General features: G+C 43.8%; 1 protein-coding gene and 1 long non-coding RNA gene across 3 annotated transcripts in view; both read left to right on the top strand.

Annotated features, from left to right (window-relative positions):
• il1rapl2 (interleukin 1 receptor accessory protein-like 2) overlaps window positions 1-19,968 on the top strand; it is a 668,322-nt gene that overhangs the window by 189,457 nt on the left and 458,897 nt on the right. The window lies entirely within an intron of this gene.
• Window positions 1,923-18,447, top strand: LOC146980271 (uncharacterized). Its single transcript, XR_015036778.1, has 5 exons — window positions 1,923-2,022; window positions 7,592-7,662; window positions 7,866-7,931; window positions 17,795-17,903; window positions 18,370-18,447. It is a non-coding gene; the product is annotated as an uncharacterized LOC146980271 (long non-coding RNA).

Genomic DNA, 19,968 nt, shown 5'->3' on the forward strand with positions numbered 1-19,968 from the left:
CACCTGTATATGAGGACATTTCATCCGTTTACGCACCGACATTATGAGGACATACCGTAATTGTTAGGACAGTTGCGATGTCCTCATAAGTCGCGCAGCGTAGAAGCACTTAGAATGATGCAAATAACTCCCTCCCGCTTTTTCTCGACATGTCCCGACAAATGCGGATATCGGACTGTTTTGTGTATGATACGCAAAGTCATACACACGTTTTTTTCGCGCCACTTGGATTCATACACGATTTCCCGCCACCCCACACACAAAATGACCAGAAGTCAGTGGCTGTGTGCGTCAGTGACGTTTCTGGTCAGTGATTGGCTGCCGCGGATGTCGGTCTAGGCAGGTTCTGCTCAGTGATTGGCTGAACCCGGAAACGTCGGCTCTGGACGCTCTGCAGCGGAGAACTCCTCCCACCAGCAGCTGCAGGTTATTCTGATGAGAGGATTTAATGAGGAAGACGCCGAAGAGGTAAGGATCTAATGTTTAATAGTAGTTAACGTTTGCTTATTGGAAAATTGTTGGTTTGTTATTGTCATGGTCGTTCGCTCTCATTGTTAATTCTCTTCTACCGAGCTGAAATATCGACGGTAGCCTACTGCCGTGTTTTTAGGTCAGGGTATAAACTCTTAGCCGAGCTACCTGAACTATGAATGAAAGCATACAAGTTACAAGCTATTTTACGAATTAAAGCATAGTTGAAATCGCGTCGGGTTTGCTCGGGGAGCCTGCAAATTAAAAGCCAAGCTGGTCTAACTATGGTTAATGAAGCCTGGACCGTCTGGATCAGTCCGGCCATTTAGCTGAGTTTAATGTCAGATCAGGCTGCTGAGACAGAGGGGGACCCTGCCTGCCTTACTGGAAGACAGCAGAGACACTTGTGAAAGACAAACAAACTGAAAACTACGGTACATTTCTCTGATTAGCTGTTTTCTTCTTCTGATCGACGCTCGCTCTTTTTATTGATTTTCAATGTCGCTCTCTCCATTCACTCTGTAGGCCTGTCTCGCTCAGCCAAACAAAATGTCCATCAGCCCGTCTCCTAGTTGATGCATCCCAGCGACATGTGGAAACAAGTTTTAAGCTTTTCGTAGTACGTTTGTGGGGTGAAGCCCTCGCGGAGAGAAACGTCATTAAAGTAAAGTCAGATCAGCTGGTTCACGTGAGATCAAGCTGCAGGGAGGAGGAGGGAGGAGGAGGGAGGGGGGCTCTGAGCAACATGGAGGTGAATAACAAACATTCAGTGAATGACTGAGGTGGAAATAGACGTAGTGTTAATGAAGGAAGACTTCAGGTTAGTGGAATATAACTGCGCAATGTTATAATTTCCCGTAAATGCAAAATCAATCATATGCAAATTAGCCATGTGTTTGTTAGGTGAGGAGTCGCGGAGAGAAACGTCATTAAAGTAACGTCGGGTCAGCTGGTTCACATGAGATCAGGCTGCAGAGAGGAGGGAGGGGAGACTGAGCAACATGGAGGTGAATGAAGAAATAACATGTCGTTTTCTGATGATCAAACATTCAGGGAATGATCGAGGTGGAAATGGACGTTGTGTTAATGAGGGTTAACTTCAGGTTTGTGGGCTGAGCTTGTGCAGGTTTATTTAATTTGCTGTAAATGCTGCAATGATTGTATGCAAATGCCATGTGATTATGTTGAGAAAAAAACAGCAATGAGCCAGTCCTCCTTATTTTTCCTGATCAAATGCTTCATCCGTTTGTGTAAACTAGTCTGGTGTCTAGTCTAGTCCAGTTGACCTGATTTAAACATGTTTAATGTTGAGAGAGAATGTCTGATGTGAGTTTGGCACATCAGTTTGGCTATAGCTCACTCAACAGTTTCAATGTTCAAATGAATGTGAATGCAACATGGCAATTATTAAAGCTTGTTTAAAATGTATGTTATTATCTGGACATTATTACAGGAAAGATGACTGAGAAGAGGAGGAGGAGGAGGAGAAAGACTCCTGACCAGGATGCACTGGAACATGTTGTTCAAGGAGAGGATAAAGCCTTCCTAGAGGTAAGGTTTATTAACAAGTATAAAAGGTACATTTTTCATCCAATATATTAATGTTTGTTTCTCCTAGTGTAGTCACCTTAAAGGGATAGTTCAACATTTTGGTAAATTCGCACATTGCCATATTCCCTATAGTCATAGCTGTAGGTTCATTACCTTAATTGCTAGTGCATGTTCTGAAATCCACGGGCAGAGATGAGGCACACCGTACCTCCGTTTTTTTCTCAACTACACAATCCAACAACTCCAAAATGCTCTGGTGGACAAGTTGTGACCTGCACATTCTCCATGATATGAAATAATCAAGTAACATTACGACACAGAGTTGTTTACGAGGCAAATGCAGCCAAAACTTTATTCCAGACATGACTGCTGAGTGGAGGGATTTTAAAATGGAGGTGAAGCAGCCAGCCAAATACACATAGGTCATTAAACTGTTTTCCACTGTACTTAAAAATTGTCAAACTAACACATGAAATGTAAACCATTAAGGAGAAATGTTAAGTTTAGTTTGACGTTTTGCATTAGTTCTGTCCGTGACGTCACAGGGTTGGTTGCCTGCGTTGGCTGACAGCCACAGACAGTGAAAGTGAAGGACATTAGCTACAGACAGAGACGGTAAAACATGAAACTGTGGAGGCACTGGATTAGAAGAGACTCAGAGGAGACCTCTACTGTGTTGCTTCTGTGAACTAGTTTTACAGTGTTAAAAACTAGAAAAAAACCTCTGTTTTCTTTAACTGCCGCTAATAAGGAGCCGCCGCAGCGGTGGAGCTGTTATCAAGACTCCTCTGCTGATCTCGGTGTGATCATTTCTTACAGCATGTTTACATCCAGTCTGGAGACAGGAGACAGGCTGGACCCTCTGGTCCCACACCGAGGAGCCTTCACAACCTCACACACACACAGCAGCGATCTGATGGCATCTGATGACATCGGTAACAGTAATAGCGCCCATCACCATAAAATAAGAAGGGAAAATGACTTCAAAATCTCTAATCTCATCCTCCACACCCAGCCCTCAGCAGAAGACTATTCAAACAATAAATATGTCTTACCTTTACTCCAGGTGTCCAAATCAGTCAGCAGCAGCAGTCATCCAGCTCCATTATTCCCTTTTACATCACGTTCCTCGCGGCCAGCGCGTTTCATTCATTTGCATTGTGTTGAAAAAAGTTTTTTTAGCAGCGGTAATAGCCGTGTTTCTGATCAACCGGACCTGTGTTGTCCGGTTCCACCGCTTTGTTTTCTCCCGGTGCAACGTTACTTCCACACGGACACGGTCTGCGGTGTGTCGGACTGTCTGGTCCTCTGGACCGTGGTCTGGACTCGGTACCGACAGCGGAGAGGCTCCACCGTCTCCTCTGTCAGCCTCTCCTGTCAGGAGCTGAAGCTAAAGCTAACGTTAGCTGAAACTTTTTCTTTTCTTTTTTTCAACACAATGCAAATGAATGAAGCACCACGCTGGCTGCCATAGATGAGGAACGCTATGTAAACGGGAATAATCGGTGGATTATTAAACAGTTGGAGCTGGATGACTGCTGCTGCTGACTGATTTGGACACCTGGAGTAAAGGTAAGACATATTTATTGTTTGAATATGAAACATTCAGTTTGAATAATGTTGAATGTTGTTAACTACCTGACACAGCACAGGACTGTGAGGACACAGTGTCCTGCAAGGACAGTCCCCTCCCCCACCTTTCATGTTGATCAGGCAGCAAACTGTGCTGTGTGTCAGATGTTCACCTGACACACCTGAATTATGAGGACACCTTTCTGACAAAGCCCTCATACTTCTGCTGAGGGCTGGGTGTGGAGGATGAGATCAGAGATTTTGAAGTCATTTTCCCTTCTTATTTTATGGTGATGGGCGCTATTACTGTTAATACCGATGTTATCAGATGCCATCAGATCGCTGCTGTGTGTGTGTGTGTGAGGTTGTGAAGGCTCCTCGGTGTGGGACCAGAGGGTCCAGTCTCTCTCCCCGCGGTGACTGATGCTTATCACGGTGTGAACGTGGGCCGGTCGGGGGAGGACGGGCTGAGGCAGAGAAACTGAAAACTGTCGGAGTAACGTCAGGTTGTTGTTGGTTGATCCGGTGAATGATCAACTTTCAGGGTTGATCAGAAGTTTCCTGTGGATCACATCCAGACTGGATGTAAACATGCTGTAGAAATGATCACACCAAGATCAGCAGAGGAGTCTTAACAGCTCCGCTGCTGCTGTGGCTCCTTATTAGCGGCAGTTAATGAAAACAGAGGTTTTTTTCTAGTTTTTAACACTGTAAAACTAGTTCACAGAAGGAGCAACACAGTAGAGGTCTCCTCTGAGTCTCTTCTAATCCAGTGCCTCCACAGTTTCATGTTTTACCGTCTCTGTCTGTAGCTATGTCCTTCACTTTCACTGTCTGTGGCTGTCAGCCAACCCAGGCAACCAACCCTGTGACGTCACGGACAGTCGAACGACAAGATGGCGGCGCACTAGCTAAAACATGCAATTTTTAACTCCCAGTTTCTCCTAAATGCTTGTGTTTCATGTGTTAGTTTGCCTAATTTTAAGCACACTGGGAATCCATTTAGTTAATTATGTTAAATTGGCTGGCTGCTTCATTTCCACTTTAAAAGTGCAAGTAGTTCATAGTATTTGCTTCATGTGTTGTAATGTCACATAATTATACATGATTATCTCATAGCGTGGTGAATGTGCAGGTCACAACTTGTCCACCAGAGCATTTTGGAGTTGTTAGATTGCGTATTTGAGGAAAGCGGAAGGTACCATGTACCTCGTCTCTGCCCCGCCGATCTCAAACCAGCTTGCAGAGACAAAGGTAACAAACCTACTCCTAAGACTATATGGATTGTGGCAATAGGCAAATATTGAACTATCCCTTTAAAATTGTAGCCTGGTGTAAAAGTAAAGAATTAAGAAGTTAGTTTCTAATAAAAGTAGCTGAAAAAACACAAAGGCTATTAATACTAAGAGTAATTGATTCAATAAAGAATAGTTAATTGAAAGGCACATGGATATTGGAAACAGACCATAGAGCATCAAGAGGGGGAAGCACACGACACGTCATCCACTTGAGGATGAGGGTGGATGACGTGCGCTCTCATGTGACGTTAGCCAACCCCCTACCCCACATTCGCACACAGCGGTTCACATACTAACATCATTATCCTCATTATCTAAGAAGTTTTTTTAATCCACCAACACTTTCTGAAATATCAAAGGAAACCAATTCTGTAAAACAAAAAAAGAAGTAGTAAACCAGCCCCTGAAAATCTTAAAATGGCTCCGAACTGCTTGTGTAACTTCATCCAAGCCTCCTGCAATCACCACAATTGAAAGCATCACTTAGGGCGTTTTCACACCTGTAGTTGTTCCGATTCAGCAACTAAACCGATACAACTGTTGCGTTCTTTTTTCTGGGCCGTTTGTGTTCACATTGCATGATTCTAAAGCGGTACAGCGCCATAGCAACGGCCCTAACAACACCCCATCAGCTGATCAGCAACAATGGCAACAATGAACCGCGGGCTGACTTGCAGTAGTGAGGAGGTTCAATTTCTTATTAATATTTGGGCAGACGAGTATTTAGTTTAAGTTCAATTAAAAAAAATGCCCAAGCTGACTGGTTTATGGCTGGGGCGAGACCTTGAAGTATGCCTATAATGTGCTATAGCTACAAATGTAGTCTAATAGGCTACATTATTATTATTATTATTATTATTATTATTATTATTATTATTATTATTATTATTAGCTAGTGACCAAGCGTGCTGTCCGCTGTCTCAGTGCTGACACGTGAATGAATGACAGAGCGTGTCACTGCCCGTGAGAGAGAGAGAGACAGAGAGAGAGAGAGAGAGAGGTGGTCAGGTTGTGTTGGTCAAGCTGTGTTTTCAGTTTCAGGTGTCATAGTTATGTCAGATGAATTGTCCTCTAACACAGCCATTCTCAACCTTGGGGTCCCTCCCGACCCCAGTTGATGTGGCTGGAGGGGGCGAATGAACGACATGTTTCTTGGCATGCATTGCTGACCTGGGCATTGTTTCTTAATAAATTAGAAAAACTTTTCTTGTCATTCCCCTTTTCCGTGCATGGTTGAAGGAGATTGGCTTGCATCCACGCTCCACTCGCTCCTGCGCCGACAGGTCCTCGCATGTCACATAAACCAGCCTGGGTGTGTGGACAGTGGACACCGCATCAACTCGCCAGCCGCATCTATTTAAACTCCGTGTTCTTTTGCCCTGATGAAAACCTCCAGGTCGGAATATTGGCCATGGAGACAAAACTACAGCAGCCAATTATTTTTTTCAGTGCAGGGATCAAGAACTAAAAAGGCAAAAAAAAAAAAACCACCGCGGACAGCGCTGCGCTTTATCCATCATGTGTTCACACCAGTGTGTGTGTGTTTGTGTGTTGGGGCGGGGGGTCGCGGACAGCAGTGCATGTGAAATTGGGGGTCGCGACTCAAAAAGGTTGAGAACCACTGCTCTAACACCCTACAGTTTGACTCTTTTTTTCTTCTAGTAAACGGGCACCGTAGCATGACTAGTTATAGGGGTTGTTTGCGGAGCTCTGCCCGGTGCTGATCGCCGCGGGTCAGCTTGGAAAGGCTGGTGGACTCGTGGCTTGAGTTTGCGTCTTTCTTTTCTTTTGGCCACCGGCTTTCCTGTTTTAAGGCCAAGACGACACGCTGCTGATGCTCCATTATGTTTTTGGGGCAGTTGCCCGTGGTCCTCCTCCTCCGGTTGCCAGGTAACCAGTCAATTTGTTCCGATACATGTGTCGGTTGCGTTCTCACTACAAACGAACCGCTCCAGGGCTCGGATGGAAACGAGCCGAGACCGCCTCTCCCAAGCGATCTCGGCCCGCTTGTTTTGTTCCGCATCGAGCGCGATTGCTGTGTTCACATCTGACCAAACGAACCGATATATGACGTAAACGCTCCCTGTTTCGGAACAAATGGTCAGGTGTGAAAGCGCCCTTAGACTGTGTTTTTAGTCTAAGTCCTCACTGTTGCAGGAAAACCTAAAGCAGCAATCATTACAGTGTGTGGGGAACCTGTGTGCATTTAGCTATTCTTCCACCTGTGAGGACTTAGATTAAAATCAGCGTAAGTGACGATTTTCAAGTCAACTGCAAGTGGAGGGTTCAGGAGACTTGTGGCGCTTTTCGACTACACAGTCACGGCACGGCACAGCTGGGCTCAGTAAAGGTGCTCTTCCACTACAGCTGAGTTCTTCTAGTTCCTCCTCAGCGGGGGCGAGGTTGTCGCAAGGCCATCGTCTGCACCACAGCGTGGTTTTACACACAGCATCCTTTGACCCGGGTGAAGGAATAACAACAGTCTCGATACAGATCAGTGGTGCTGTTGCCGCTCTTGGGTGTGATATTTAATGAATGAATATTGAACAGGTTCACAGCATTAGGTGTAGTAGATGGCCAGCCTGGTCATTGTAGGCATGTGTACATCTGCACATGACAAATTTTTCATGTCTTCTTTTACATGACCACTAAGTGATGGCGTGATGAGACAACACTACATTTCCTCTGTCCAATTTCAGGAACCCTGTGAAGCACCATGTGACCTGAAGGCTGAAGGCCAATGAAAGCGAGGCAGCATCAGAAAAGGCAAGTTGTGCTTTGTACCTTCACAGTTACTTGCTTTAATATGTTAGAAATGCTTTGGATCCTTCAGGTCTTTATTGTAGTACTGACATTTCTGCAGTAAACATGGCGGTGTCATTACTGATGATTTTTGGAATGAAAGAGTATTGTTTCTGCTTAAAGTAATCTCAGATTTGTTATTGTCATTCTCACACACACACATACAGGAAGCTGCTGGTGGAAGTGATGACCGGATGACGGGTCGGTTCCAATCCTGCAACATCGAAGGATAACTCTGTAAGTTGACTGTACTCTTGTGATGACATGCTTTTACATCCAATCATAAATCTGTTCTATGACAGTGCTCACGAGTCCATACACTGTTGAATGTTGTTAACTACCTGACACAGCGCAGGACTGTGAGGACACAGTGTCCTGCAAGGACAGTCCCCTCCCCCACCTTTCATGTTGATCAGGCAGCAAACTGTGCTGTGTGTCAGATGTTCACCTGACACACCTGAATTATGAGGACACCTTTCTGACAAAGCCCTCATACTTCACAGATGAGGATGCAGAGGTTGGTTATGGATTATATTAAAGATTATGTTAAAGCAGGGGTCTCCAACACGTTGCTCGCGAGCTACCAGTCGCTCACAGCCCCTTTGCCAGTAGCCAAAGGATTAAAGGGATAGTTTGGGTCTTTTGACATGAATCTATGTGGCGTCCCCATCACCAGTTAGGTGCTGTGACAGTGACTTTCCCCGGACTGCGTCCCGTCAGCAGAGTTCCGGTCTGGTTTTGGTGTTGACTAATGCAGTCCGGCTAGGTGGCTGGGGTTATGAAAATAAAGCGTTTTGCTTCTCAAAACAATATGCGTTCAAAAGAGTGATACATTTGCATCACAAAACCGTTGTCCACGAAAAAGTCTGACCTCGCAATCGCTTGGTGCTATTTTCTCTCCCTCCGTATCACTGCGCGCTGCCGCCTGTAGATGGCTGTGTGTTTCCATCAGCTGTTTCACTGAGTTTACTGCTCGGATAGTTCACATAAACATATCTGATTATGACACAAGTGATGAAGCCATCCCTTGTTTTAGCACGGAGCCAAATGGAGACCTTAATGTACCTGATGTGATGCTGAACCTCGCCAGATGGAGTTAAAACGGGCAGAGAGAGAGAGGAAGGACAGGGAAGTGAAAAGCTGAAGTTGTTACCTTACATCGCCACAGTCTATGGTTGTGGCATATTACACGTGCATTGCGTCACTTGGTAGCGGATTCCACGGTTGCGTGTAGGGATGCACGATAACATTTTTTTGAAACCGATACCGATAACCGATAACTTTCTGCTTCCGAAGGCCGATACCGATAACCGATAACATACTTGGAAGACTAGTGAGGACCTAACATATATCATGACATCAATACTATAAACAAACCAAAAACAGTTTTGACTCTTTAAATGAAGATATTCTATTAACAAGCCTTTCAAACACAGGGTTTCCCGCAGCGCTTTCCTGTTAAGGCGGCCGCCTTAAAGGGATAGTTCAACATTTTGGCAAATTGGCCCATTGCCATAATCGCTATAGTCATAGCAGTAGGTTCATTACCTTTAATTGTAGGTGTAAGCTATTTTCAGTACGGCGGAGCGCAGCAGCTGGCTGCTCAGAGCTACACTATAAGGCTAAGGGAATTTCTTGGTTTCCCTCATTAAACTCATCAAATTCAACATCCCAAAACTCCACAGCGCTTTTGTAGACAAGTTGTGACCTGCACAACCACCACGCTATGAGATAATGACGGAACGATACGAAACGGAGCCGTTTTCGAGGTAAATACAGGGTAAATACGGAGACTGCTTGCTGAAAAACTGTCCCTGAACGCAACGCGCATCAGCGGTTTTGTATGAATTTACCTCGAAAACGGCTCTGTTTCGTATCGTTCCGTCATTATCTCATAGCGTGGTGGTTGTGCAGGTCACAACTTGTCTACAAAAGCGCTGTGGAGTTTTGGGATTTTGTATTTGATGAGTTTAATGAGGGAAACCAAGAAATTCCCTTAGCCTCCATAGCGTAGCTCTGAGCAGCCTGCTGCTGCGCTCCGCTGTACTAAAAATAGCTTACACCTACAATTAAAGGTAACGAACCTACTGCTATGACTATAGCAATTATGGCAATGGGCCAATTTGCCAAAATGTTGAACTATCCCTTTAACAACAATGAGCTGCTGCCTAAACTAACGTCTTAAAAAAATTAAAAATGTAGCGATATTCGCCGCTGCCGCCGCCCCCCCCCCCCCACCGTCGGACGAGCGCCTTCATTCATCTCCGCATCCTCTCACACACATACACACACCACAGAGAAGCGCGCATGCATAACAGCAGCGCGCGTGGCGAAACTTAATACGGCGCGCCGAACATTTATTACAGATATTCAGCGAACTGTCTTCTTTATTACCGCCCCACATTAGCGCCGTCATGTTCTGTGTTTACAAACCCAGTACGCACGCTGTGCTGCGTTCACGTGTTGACAGAAGTTCCCTGTTCCCGTTTTGCGAGCCGTTCTTCAGACCTTTTTATGTTCATATTTCTATGGTTTATGTGTAATAAGGGTAATTGGGACAAGTCAAGTCAAGTCGGCAACTACCAAAATGATGACCGAGTTGACGAAATGAGGGACTATTCTGATTTCAGTCAGAAAATTGTTTTTCTGATTATAGGGAGGCCACCTGAACGCAGCATTCACTGCAGGCTGCAGGTCTCATGTAGGAGCAGAGCAGAGCGCTCTGAGTGAGAGCGCTTGGTAAAAAAAAAAAAAAGGACCCATACCGCAGTGCTGACAAAAAATATATAATAAATCTTATCGGGCCGATAAGTTATGATATCGGATTTATCGAAATGACGTCATAATTTCCTGATATCGGGCCGATAATTATCGGACCGATAACTATCGTGCATCCCTAGTTGCGTGTGTACGGAGTGTTTTTATTACACCACTCGTGTGGACGCGGAGCAAAACTCTGGTTTCAAAAATCCCCGGGCTCGTGTGGACTAGGCCTGAGTGGCAAATCAAATAGCAGTGGACACAGAGAAACCGGGTAAAACATGTAGTATCAAAACAAACTGTCAAACAATCCGTACACTACGTTGTGTGTTTTAATAAATCCTGTAACACACAGTGTGACCGCGGCACCGGCAGAGAGACAGACAGGCTCATTGTTAATATGCAGAGGGACGAGTTTACAGCTGTTACTCGCATCCCGACAGTGACTCCCGACACTTATGGTGTGTTCATTATAAGTCGGAAAAAAAAACGAGCTCCTCTCAGACCTCGCAATCACTTGGTGCTACTTTCTCTCCCATCGCATCACTGCACGCTGCCACCTGTAGACAGCTGTGCACGTTTCCATCAGCTGTTTCACTGCTGTTTCAATCATATCTGATTATGACACAAGTGATGAAGCCATCCCTTGTTTTAGCACAGAGCTAAAGGGAGAGCTTTATGAACCTCAATAGGCTATGTAATGCTGAACTTCGCCAGATGGAGTTAGAGCTATAGAGAGTTTAGAGCAGAAAGAGTGATGGGTGATTGTTGCAGCACAGTCCATGGTGGAAGATCAGACGGACAAACATACACAGACAGACAGCGTGCATCACCTGCACCGGACAGTGCTGCTGGAAAAAAATAAAAGAACAGAGGAGCCTCGCTAGTTCTCTCTCTTTAGCCTGGCGTTTGGCTGCCCTTTGTTTAAAAGAGTTCAACATGTGAAGATCTATAACCGCCATCTGACCACCGGTCAGCTGAGCCAGAGCACAGTGGAAATAATCGTACTGATTGTCTGATAGTCTGTATACATTTGTCGGGCTGATCTTCTATCACGCACTGCGCTGCATTACTGATCATCACCTGGTCACCCTGTCTCTCACAGCTATTGACCCCTTGCACGTGACGTCACGTTCCACTCGCGGTAGCTGCGGACGCCATGATAGACGGCAAAAGAACAGTGAACGTCAATGTAATTGAATGGCCGCGTTATAGTTTTGTGACATACCGTGGTTATAGGGTTTCCCCTCCTTTTCCACTGAGCTGGTTCCAGTGCTGGTTCGGAGCCAGAGCCTGACTAGCACCGGATCTTTGCTTTTCCACCGCTTAAGAACCGGTTATTGGTCCTTAAAACTGTCCTTGCTGGTCTATTGCTAAGAACCGGGGGCTGGCCACTGGCAGCGGGGTTACATGAGCAACAGGACCAGTGTGAAGATACAGACACATTATCGATGCCATTATAAGTTAGTTTATCTACAGTGTATAGTCGATGTAAACACAGTTGAAGCTAACTAGCTGAGCTACATGCTGTGGCTAACAACAGCTAACGCTAGTATTAAACATAGCACCGTCACAACGTAGTTGCCGCCGGCGGATCGCGGCGATTACAACGAAGACGGTGTAGCGACTTAAGCCAAAAGAGCCGCTGAGAGACTAAGCATGGGCCGGTTGTCAGACGCGCTATCAAAAAGAAACTCACTGAGATTCAGAACTAAAGATCAAAGTGTTTATTAACCCAACAAAATAGGTTAACTCATAATAAAGTGTACAAACTAAGGCAAAGTAATCCAAAAAATAGCGTAACTATAGCGGTCAACAAAAAGTAAGGCAACCCACGCTCACCCCCTCTCTCTCTCTCTGAAACAAAGGAAAAGCAACAGGTGAACATAAGTGCTAAACCCCGCCCATAATGACGTGACCCGCTACTGAAATAATAACATAAACTAAATCATATTCAAAATAAACAACACCAAAACAACCCTTAAACTTAACCAACAGAAAACCCAATTCATGGCTCCTACATACCAGCCCCTAATTATTAAGTTATTACACATAATAATTACCCATATTCATATTAATAGGAGACACGAACCAATATGCTATACATTCAAAATTCATAATGCATATTTTTGTCTTCTTTCTTCCTTCTTCCTGTTCTTCTTGTGTCACAAGTCAATAAAGTCAAATGTCTCTTGACTGTCAGAGTCCATCAAAACCACAATTCTGTGGAAAGTCTGTGAGTCAAAAGTTCAAGTCAAACGAGTCAAAGTGTCACTGTGCAGCATCCGCTCCTCATCCAGCTTCAGCTCCCTGTGGTAGGCAGATCCTTGTTATTGGTCGGTTGAGGCAGATGCTCCCCAGACGAGTCCAAGATGAGAAACGTTTCATCACGTGAGTCGCAGCATCAACCTCCTCCGCAGCCTGCAGAGCACTCACCGCTGCCGCCCTCTTGACCTCTGCTGGACTGAGCACAGTGTCTGCATGGGATGCTAAGTCCTTATGAAGCCTCCTCTTCAGGTATGAAGCACACTGATCGACAATTTTCACATGATTTGGCACACTGAGTTCCTGGTTCCTTGACGGTAAAGTAATCTTGTAATCACCATTCACTTTCTTTGACGAGTGTGTGACCAACTCACATACTTCTCTTCTCTTGATTGCTCATCCATGTTGCGTTCAGGAAGATCCATCTTGAACTGTTGCCGAATTTCCTCCAGATTCACAACTGAGACTCCATTTACTGATAATTCTTGTTTTTCACAATCTCCTTTTACGGGTCCATTCACAGTCCAGCCCAGCCTTGTCCTGATTGCATAAGGTCCACCATTTACACTGTGAATGACTTCCTGTGGTTCCAAAGCTTTAGGAACATTCGCTCCAATCAGCAGTTCCACATCTGCATCTATCTCAGGCAGATACACAGATCTCAAATGAGACAATCCATGAAGATCCCTCTCCGTGGGAATGTTCCCCCTGTGGACGGGCATACGCTCCTGTGTGTAAGTCTTTGGCAGTTCACAAAAGTTGTCACTTCCTAAACCAGCAACGTCAAGTCCTGAGACAACATGGCTACTCACAATCTTCTCTTGGCCCATGGTTCTCAAGAGGATGTGTGACCTTTTTCCTGTGAGGCCTAATTTGTGCATCAGTCCCTCTGTGCAAAAGACTGCTGTACTTCCCTGATCCAAGAAAGCATAGGTGGTGATGATCTTGCCTCCTTTCTTGGACCTGACCTGCACAGGAACAATGGGAAGTTTACATTCACTGTCACCAGCCCCGGTGAGCCCACTTGATACCAAGGTGTCATCTACTGCAACCTCTGATTCTTTTTCCTCTTCACAGGAATTATTTTCCTTTTCTTTTGGAGGAATGTGAAGTATGGTTGGATGTTGGAGACCACATTTTGCACAGGAGATCCGTTTTCTGCAATATTTGCTGATGTGTCCAATACACAGACAGCCGAAACAGAGACCATTTTCCCTTAAGAAGCCTATCTTCTCTTTGTGAGTTCTTTTCTCCAACTGAGGGCACAAATCCAAGGCGTGTCCTCCTCCACAGCACAGACATGTCCTCCCTGTTGTCAAGGTTTGTTCCTTTCTTTCAGTTACTGGTTGAGCTTTGTTCACAGGAGACACCGTGGTGGCAAAGCTTGCTCCTTCATGTCCAGAACGATGTTGTGGTCTGACTTTGTTCATGCATTTATTAACTGTCGCTGAGGGCGCATCCTGTATGTTCCCAAACACTGGATCAGTTAAGATTTTCACTTGTCTTTCAATAAAATTGGTGATGTCACTGAACGTGGCTCTCATGTTGCGTTTCTCCTGCAATTCACAGGCTACAGTTCTCCACTTGTCTCGCAATTTATAAGGCAGTTTCCTTATAATAGCAAGCATGTTGGCAGGAAGATCAAGCTCATGCAAATATTCCACTCCTTCCATAGCATTAGAACAGCTTCTGAGGAACAGACTGTAGTCCTGGAGAGCTTGGACATCTTCTGGCTTGATGGGCGGCCATGACAGAGCCTTGTCCATATACGCAGAGGCAATTTTCTGCGCATTTCCAAAGTGCTCACATAACAATGCTTTAGCTCTGACATAGCCCCTTTCTGGGATGAGCTGCTGGCAGCTTCTCACCAGTTCCTTAGGATGGCCACTAGTGTACTGCTCCAGAAAGTAGAGTCTGTCGCTACAGTTGTCAGTGTTTCTCTCCACACCATTCTCAAAAGCTTTCATAAATGCATGATACTTTAATGGATTACCTTCAAAAACTGGAATTTCTCTTTTGGGTAATGATGAGAGGCATTGCTGTTGGACTAAAAGAGTTGTTATTTCATTTTGCTTTCTCATAATTCCCAGAATATTGTTTTGATTATCATCTGTTGACCCAAATCCTGCGTTCCAGGTGTTTCCATATCGAGTGTGTGTCTCATCATTGGTGTTACGTTTCACTGAATGATGTTTGGGTTCATGCAATAACACAGATTCACAGTGAATGAATGAAGGTGCAGTATTTTCTTTAGGCCTTGTTCCTGGATCCAAGCAGTCATGTTTAGTTTCCCTTTGTTTCACAGACATTTGTGGAATAAATGAGTTTGCATCTGCATTAAGAGCTCTTGGTTTAGATTTTTCTTTTTCCAAATAAGAGTTCATTCCATCAGAAACCCTTGACCTGAAGCTCTTTCCACTTATGATGCTCTGAGACCTCAGCACACTTAATTTTGCCATGTTTGCTGCAATGTCTTCATCCATTTTAAGTTGCTCCTTTTTCCTTTTCAGGCGTTCCTCTTGTTCCTCAAGTTCATGTTTGTCCTTTAACCATTTCTGTCTTGCCATTAATGCTGCCAGGTCAGCCTCTGCTATCAGACGTGCAGAAGAAGCAGTAGAAACAGCAGACCCTCTTCCAGTAGCAGAGTTTTTGCTTCCCACGTTTGACACACTGTCACTTGGTTTTATGTCAATTTGCATTTCCTCTGTACTGAGTCTTGGTGCAGGTTGAGTTGGAAGTTGAGGTTCATCCTGTGTTGGACACTGAAACACTTCCTCATTTAATGCAGCAGCTGAATCAGAATGAGATGGATTGAGGATGCCATTTTGTTGTGATTTCTCTGGCTCACTCAGCCACTTAACAACATCCTCCTTAAATGTGTGGCTGTATTTCATGATGCTGGAAAACCATTCATTCTGTCTTTTTTGTTCATCTTCCATGAGCAAAGCAACCAAAGCATCATGTGACATCATGGCATTTTCACACAGTTGTTTTAATTTGTCAAAATGAGATTGAACATGTGAAACATTTTCCTTTGTTTTCATCAGGGCTTTCATTTCTGGTATTAGTGCTTTCATTTTATTCACAGTGATTTTACGTTCATGTTGAAGCTTTTCGATTTTATTTGCCCATGCCTTGGCTGTGAGTTTGCTTTGTCTTTTCCCACACTCCATTTCAACATCAGCATTTATTTCACTCATTTTCCTTGATTTTCCACAAGATATTATTTGTGCACCTGAGACACATCCACAGAACAGAAGCGAAATTCATTCAACAAACATCATCCACATTACGCACAGCAGCGGAGCGACATCAACTTCAGAGACAGAGTGAAGAGTCACATTTACAGCTTGGAGATAATTCGGCATCGGATGCACTGCGCTGAGGAATCCAATCCTCCATTAACCAGGCAATCGTTCCCAATGAACAACAACAGTCAATATGCACGCCGCGATCTTTCCATTGATCCACGGCTTCAATGCGCACATCCACAGGTGGACTTACCTGGCTGTAGTTCGCTTTCGCAGCGGCTCCTTAAACTGTTTCACAGCCAGCGCCTACCTCCGTGCCTTTTCTCCGGTTTCTGTTTATATCGTCCTCTTCCTCTTTTCGTCCTCTTGATTTCGGCTCCGCTGATCCGTCTCTTGATGTTTGTGATTAATGCCTTTTTTGTTGACAAAATGTAGCGACTTAAGCCAAAAGAGCCGCTGAGAGACTAAGCATGGGCCGGTTGTCAGACGCGCTATCAAAAAGAAACTCACTGAGATTCAGAACTAAAGATCAAAGTGTTTATTAACCCAACAAAATAGGTTAACTCATAATAAAGTGTACAAACTAAGGCAAAGTAATCCAAAAAATAGCGTAACTATAGCGGTCAACAAAAAGTAAGGCAACCCACGCTCACCCCCTCTCTCTCTCTCTGAAACAAAGGAAAAGCAACAGGTGAACATAAGTGCTAAACCCCGCCCATAATGACGTGACCCGCTACTGAAATAATAACATAAACTAGATCATATTCAAAATAAACAACACCAAAACAACCCTTAAGCTTAACTAACAGAAAACCCAATTCATGGCTCCTACAGACGGCTTCCTGTTTTCTTTTATTTTTCAGCCGGGTTTAATCAGAGAATGATCACTAATTATACAGACGTCGGGTCAGGTCTTCAACACCCACGGGTCGGACCAGGTTTTAATTTCCAGGTCCGTTAACTGTAGTTAGCAGCAGCAAAGACAGCAGCAGCTGCTGTATGGGGAGTGTGGCACTGACTGACGTTAACTCCTTAGCAGTGGAAAAAGCACAGAAAACTGAGATATTCTACGGTGAATAACAAAAAAACAAACAGAATATTGCAACGGATGAGTAGATATTCTATTTTAAATAAGTGATAATGCTGTGAGGTTGTAGTGTGAAGTGATTGAGCCACATTGTTGGACGGCACCCATACACAGTACATTATCACTGAGCACTTTCTGCCGTCCGTCATGGCGTCGCCTCTCGCGTAACGTTCTAATTGTGACGTAGCTGCAAGCGGTCAATAGCTGTGGGTCCAACTTTCACTCTTTTGAACGCATATTGTTTTGAGAAGCAAAACGCTTTATTTCCGTGACCCCAGCCAACTAGCCAACTAATCCTTTAACAGTCGGCTGACGCGAGACATGGACAACCGTCTCACATTGAAACTGCAGTATTTACCAGAAGCACCATAATTTCTTATTGTACATGCCCACGATAATATTGAGTCACTTTTCTTATCGTGACTTTTGGTATTACTGATACCGTTATGTCCCTATTATATTCTAGTTATTTAAAAATCAAGATATATTTGTTGTTCAGTTTTCATAGTTTTTAAGATGTTAAGTTTAACATTACAGACATGTGCTTAATCAATATATTATAGTGTAGTGACATGGTTAAAACTTTATATTCCACATTTCCAATTTTCCTTGTCCTGGTATGGAAATTGTCTATTATACCATTTTAACTGACTTTGTTCATGTCACAATTCAACACTAACACATTTCAGTTATGGATTCTTTTGGTTTAATATAAAGGTTTCTTTTTTCCTGCCTAGGATGGGGAGCACTAGATGATCATGTTTCCTCTGCTGATGAGAGGCTCGAAAAAAAGAGAGACAATGTGGACCCGCCATCGCCCCGCCACAACCCCGCCCCACTGAGGAGGTACTAGAAGAATTCAGCTGTAGTGGGAGAGGACGTTAGAGAGAGAGAGAGATTCCTGAGTGTTGATATCGAGTAGAAAATTTTAGTATTGTGTATTATAGAGGCTTAAATAGGCTACTATTTTCATGAAGAGTGGGAAAGACAGATTTTACGAACGTAAAGAGTTAATGTTACAGTGTAGCTCTCGGCCATTTTCAATTTCCAAAAGTAGCTCTCAGAGGAAAAAAGGTTGGAGACCCCTGGTATAAATTCAACAAATGAGTGAGACTGATAAAAGTAACAAAGTTGTATGCAGCATTTTGTTCATTTTCTGAATTGGTAGGATGTAAATACAGCCCTGGAATATACTGTATAAAGTAAATATGCCGTAGTGTTTTGGTAAATTATACCAAAAATAACATGTCAGAAGTACAGACCTGCAACAACAATGATATTTATTTTTTGCATCAAATATGCTTTTCTGTAGATGAATTGGACCTAGAGCTGGACGAAGGTGAGCAGGATGATGGAGATGACGAAGACGAGGAAGACAGTCAAGCTGAGGGAGATGATGACATCATCGGGGACAATGAAGGCGATGAAGGTGGTAGAGACAGCGAAGGTGGTCCTCACAAAGAAAGGTTTTTTCCTGGTAGTTTGTATGTGTGATTATACAACAAGTATGAATACTTATTTTTATAATTTTAGAAACGTTATGTTACTCATGAAAATAAATCACAAACTTAATCAACCTCCTGTAGAGTGTTCCTTTCAGGTGCCAAACTCAAATTTTAGAACAATTAAATACCCATTTTTTAGTGTATATACAGCCCCGTTTTAGCCCAGTGGCTGTTCCCTTCTGTATGTGCAGGTCAAAGAGACACTAGTTGTGACCGCGGTGAAAATAAAATATGGCCTGGGGCTGAATATTTCGTTGGATGAAACAGAAGATACCTCTATGTTTCTCTCTCTCTCTCTCTCTGACTTTTGGGCTTTTAAATAATCTGGAGTAATCGCAGTGTTTGGCTTTCCCCATCAGCTGTGTTGGCGACATGGTATTGGTTTAGTTTGGGAAAGTCTGTCAGGGACCAAGACTGTGATAAAACATTAACGTCGGCTCAGAGTTCACTCATCTGGGACTAGAAAATCCTTTCTGTTGCTAGGTCGTTACTAAGGGTCGGATTATTTGCTGTAGAGGTGAACTATGTTCCATTACACATAGGAGTCTACTGACGTAACTGATTGTGTTTCAGGTATTAGTCAGACTGAGAAGGGGAGAAAAAGCCAGCACACTCTCTATATCCCTTTGGCGATTCTTTATTGCAGGACAGGCAAGCACAGACATTTCGACCAAAGTCTTTTTCAATGTCTCCCCTTCTCAGTCGGCTGCTGTAGTCGTGCATCTCCTTAAGATTTATCGCTTCTTGCTTCTTCCTGTATTAGTTGTACCCCATGTATTTCCCTGGAAACGGTCAGTGCACTCGCAAAAAACATTCAAATTTGAGAGCAAATTGCCCATCAAAATGAATATATTTTGATGATACATTCTATTTAGTTGGTAATGGTTGTATTTCGCAATATAACCCTCTCGGGTAATATTGCTTAAGTGTGTGTGTGGCTGATGTCCAGTTAAACCAGTGTGGTCCTCACAAACAATGTTTTTTTTCTTGATTTTGTGTGTGTATGTGTGTGAATGGGTAATGTCCAGTTAAACCAGCGTGGTCCTCACAAACAATGTTTTTTTCTTGATTTTGTGTGTGTATGTGTGTGAATGGGTAATGTCCAGTTAAACCAGCGTGGTCCTCACAAACAATGTTTTTTCCTGATTGTGTATGTGTATGGGTAATGTCCAGTTAAACCAGCGTGGTCCTCACAAACAAGGGTTTTGTCCTGATTGTGTGTGTGTATGGGTTATGTCCTAATAAACAAGGGTGGTCCTCATAAATCACCATTGTGCTAGGAAACGCCTCCTCCCGCCCTGTCCTCTCAATCCACCAAAATGTTAGATTTTCGTTTCTCTGGATTCTTACACAGTAGTTTAATTCTAAGTAGACAGGAATTTTTTTTATTTTTTTTAGACCACTTT

This window comes from Trachurus japonicus, chromosome 10 (assembly GCF_045865225.1).
Source record: "Trachurus japonicus isolate A0001 chromosome 10, Traja_1.0".
NCBI classification, from domain to species: domain Eukaryota; kingdom Metazoa; phylum Chordata; class Actinopteri; order Carangiformes; family Carangidae; genus Trachurus; species Trachurus japonicus.